The 3980-nt window shown below is 48.0% G+C and overlaps 1 long non-coding RNA gene across 1 annotated transcript; it reads left to right on the plus strand.

Moving 5' to 3' along the window:
* The first annotated feature begins 1818 nt into the window (after nt 1-1818).
* Nucleotides 1819-3643, plus strand: LOC142491906 (uncharacterized). Its single transcript, XR_012800581.1, has 2 exons — nt 1819-2191; nt 3540-3643. It is a non-coding gene; the product is annotated as an uncharacterized LOC142491906 (long non-coding RNA).
* Nucleotides 3644-3980: the final 337 nt, after the last annotated feature.

Here is a 3980-nt window from a genome sequence, read left to right on the forward strand (position 1 = left end):
GCGAGGAGGTGTGTGAGAAGGAGGGAGTGTAAGGAAAAATGGGGGTGGGGTTCTTGCAAGGCCGCCAACACGTTGGAGGGGGGCCCCGGTGAAAACATTAGTCATGGGCTGTGGGAAAGCTGTCTTCAGCCCTGCTTGCTCTCCCCCCATGTTGTTGTCTTAACCCACGCCGTGGCAACTGAAGAGACTCAGGAGCCTCAAGAGGTGTGGACAGTCCGCTGGACTGACTCACTGTAGGTGCAGTCAATGAGGAGAATGGCCTGCAGACTTTGATTGCCTGCTGTATTAGAAGAGCAACATCCCTGGTTAAATTGATAATGGCCCGTGTGGAGACCCTCAGGGATGTTATGGCCTCGCAATGGTGTCTCCTTCAATCTCTGAGGCGTTGTGTGTGGTTCGAACATGCTCATGATTGACAGCAATTAAGTCCCACTGATACTGCTCCATACCAGCATCAAAACTGGCATCATCCATACCAGGTGCTGTATGTGCCATAGATGGAGTTTCCATCTTAAATACTCCAGACGGTTTGCCTGCGAAGTCTCCATCGCAGACACTTCTCTCTGAATGTTTGACCTGTGTAGGTGCGAAACGCGTTAGAGGATGTCTACCTTCTACAGTAGCTTGATTTTACACTGCTTTGTGCCCAATCAATTGTTACGATTGTGCTCGCCACAAACCGGGACCGGACCGCAGGGCTGAAGTGGGGTTATATAATCACTGACCTTAGTCCGCGCAGACTGATCCGGAGTGCGCAGTTCGTAGTCGTACATAGCAGAGTCAGTATTGAGAAGCCAGCATCGTCGTTATTCAAGCAGGAGTTTGGCAACAGGTAGTCAGGAGTTCCCTGCTTCAGCTTAGGAGCGTGAGCGCAGGAGTGGCCACTGCACGAGGAGCGGGCTTGGCCCATGACGCCGGTCTCAGCAGGAGACAGCAGGCCGGCCGAAGTACACCGCGGGGCAGCGTCGGGGAAAACAAACGCTTCAGCACAGAAGTCCAAAGCAGGCCTCTGCGAGGAGAATAGCAGCAGGCCTCAGGAAACGAAGGGTAACCTCTGCTAGGGGAGAATGCAGCAGGTACCAGGAATCTGTGCTGGCTAAACAACGCTTCAGCACAGGAGTCAGGAACAGGCCTCTGCGTGGAGAGTAGCAGCAGGCCACAGGATAATCAAGAAACACAGGCCTCTTCGTGGAGAGTAGCAGCAGGCCTCAGGATACTCAGGAAACACAGGCCTCTACGTGGAGAGTAGCAGCAGGCCTCAGGATACTCAGGAAACACAGGCCTCTGCATGAAGATTTGAAGCAGGCCTCAGGATACTCAGGAAACACAGGCCTCTGCATGAAGATTAGCAGCAGGCCTCAGGAACTCAGGAACTACTAACGATATGTAAGGGGGTAACTCCCGGTTCCCCTGATCTTCCCTTGCCCCCTGCCTTACCTCTGTGGCAGTGGGGGAAGGGAATGGCGACTTCTCCCGGTTGGCGCCGCCTCTTGGCTGGCACCGTCGGGGTCCTGGTGCGGCGGCGGCCATCTTAGTACAGAAAGAGAGGAGCGGAAGAGCGCGCGCGGTGCAGAGGGCCCCAATCGTTCGCGCAGGTGCAGGGAGGCTAGGCAGCGGCCATTACATAGTTGCACAGGCTCAGTGGAGATTTGCGGCGGCCATTACACATCGCGCACGCGGCCCCAATGACAAAGAGGGCTGTGGAGGACTACAGTCCCCAGAATGCACAGTGGCAGACAGGCCACCTGATGCCAGGCAGCCAGTAGGGGGCGGAGCTAGTGGTTGACAGGAGAGAGAAGTGGCAGTTGGTGAGAGTTGGAGCTGGGAGAAAGGAGGGGAAGGAAGTGTGTAAGGAGCAAGTGGCTTCTTACACTAGGCCAGGTTACCCCCAGGCCCCAGCTAGGCCCAACTCACCAGTAAATGTGTAGCTGCTGTGTAGGGAAGGCCCTAAGGTTGGGACTTTACCCTTTTAGCAGTAGCTTAGTCAGTGAGACAGACGCTGCTGTGTGCTCTGACAAGGAGGGAGCAGTGTGACAAGTGTGTCTGGATCAGACCTGCATCACTCAAGATAGAGACTATCTGTGTGGTGATATCTGGATTGGGAGAGGATGCCATTGCTGCGGATTCAGCGTTGGACGCAGACGTGTCCTTTCCTGTTGTTGCTGTACCAGGGTGCAGGAGCCCCGGGCAGGTATTTCTACAAGTGTACCAACTATACCCTACATACCGGTTTCCTTACAGGCGCTCATCACGCCCAGTGGGTGGGTTGCTGGACTATTGGGACACTTGGGTATAGGTGTAAGGTTATAGCCCAGTTAGGGGCCAGGTTATAGCTGCCAGCTAGTGGCAGAGGGTGACACGGCTGTGTTGCTATATGTGATGTGATGTTATGTGATGTGATGTTTTTGTTTTGCCCATATAGTAAACAGTTATATATATATATATATATATATATATATATATACACATATATTTATATATATATATATATATATATACACTTCATTGTATGTGTTTCCTATTTGTGGGTCCTGTGTCAGGGGTCATTCTATACACCTGGAATCCTTGCACAGTGGCGGAGGCTCAGGCCTCCTGTGAGCCTAACAGGTATTGCACTACACTGGTAACAGATGTAGATTTACCCACATGGTCCCTATCTGCGATTGGGGGGGGGAAATAACCATTACAGATAATTAGAGAGGTTAGTACACAAGGAGACAAGTCAGGCAGCTTGTGGCAGAGACAGTAACATCCAGAGAAGGATTATGCTCCAAAGGGCGGAGATCCAATTACAGGGGGAGGGTGTGTGAGCATTCCTCCAATGATGGAGCACAGGGCAGAAGCTGCAATGAGAGGCAGCACATGTGCCATTGATTGCCAGAGGAAGCCTTTGTAACTGCAGAGGTCTGCAAGGCTAGAATCAAAGCCAGGAGCGGATTCCTTACATCAGTGTATTTTTATTTGATTTATTTAATTTTTTGCATTTTGATTTTACTCTTTGCTTTGTGCCCAATCAATGTATTTTTATTTAATTTTTGGCAGTCTAACTCTTCTATTTTTCATGCGCAGTGCACCACCATTTTCTTTTATGTTTTTGTATTCTAAACCAACATGATAGGGATTACGCCAACGGAGGTTCGAACAGCTGAATTTGTAGTACGTGGCTATCGTTATCAGTTTGGAAGTTGTTTATTATATGAGCATACATATAAGAAGAAGTCTTTCCACAAGGGTTTATTTGTGCTGCTCTAAATGTTGAGTCAATCAATGGTTAACAATGGGACCTTTGAGATCGCTGACAACGTCTTCCACTGACTGCCATAGTTCTGGACACATAATTACCCACTTGACCTAAAGGTCTGTTTCTCATTGATGGACATAAATTCTGACTCGTAGCCACTATATAAGTAACTCCGTATGTTTTTCTTATAAAAACACGTTACTTTCAAGACTTTTGGGTAAAGTTGCATATTGCTTACCATATGTTATCTCTGAAGCACTAATATTGGACTTTTGTCTTTATGTTTCCTACTCCTCAGCCTCTGCCTCTGAAGTCTCCATCGCAGACACTTCTCCCTCAAAATCACGTGCGGGCTTGTGACTGTGAGATGGAACTAAATCTATAAATGATTTAAAATATTAATCCATATAATTTATGACAGTATGACATTATATACTATATAAACAATATATTTTTTCTGATCATGGTTTAACATAAGACATAGCTCAAGTCTAATTTTGTTAATGTGTAACATCCTTTGGTCACTCACAAGCATGTGACCTGAGGCATGCAAAATCTTTAAAGTCCTTGGTGAAACTTGTCAAATTTATGCATTTTCATTTTATTATATATATATTAGTGCTTTCCAGCATACAGGCCGTTAAATGCCTCCTGGAGAGGCTAGTTTCAGCAGTCAATTAAGCCAGCACTCCAATATGAACAGGAGACTTAAAAATTAGGAAGCTGCCATAGACATGGA

Source organism: Ascaphus truei, chromosome 4 (genome assembly GCF_040206685.1).
Source record: "Ascaphus truei isolate aAscTru1 chromosome 4, aAscTru1.hap1, whole genome shotgun sequence".
In the NCBI taxonomy this organism is placed as follows: Eukaryota; Metazoa; Chordata; class Amphibia; order Anura; family Ascaphidae; genus Ascaphus; species Ascaphus truei.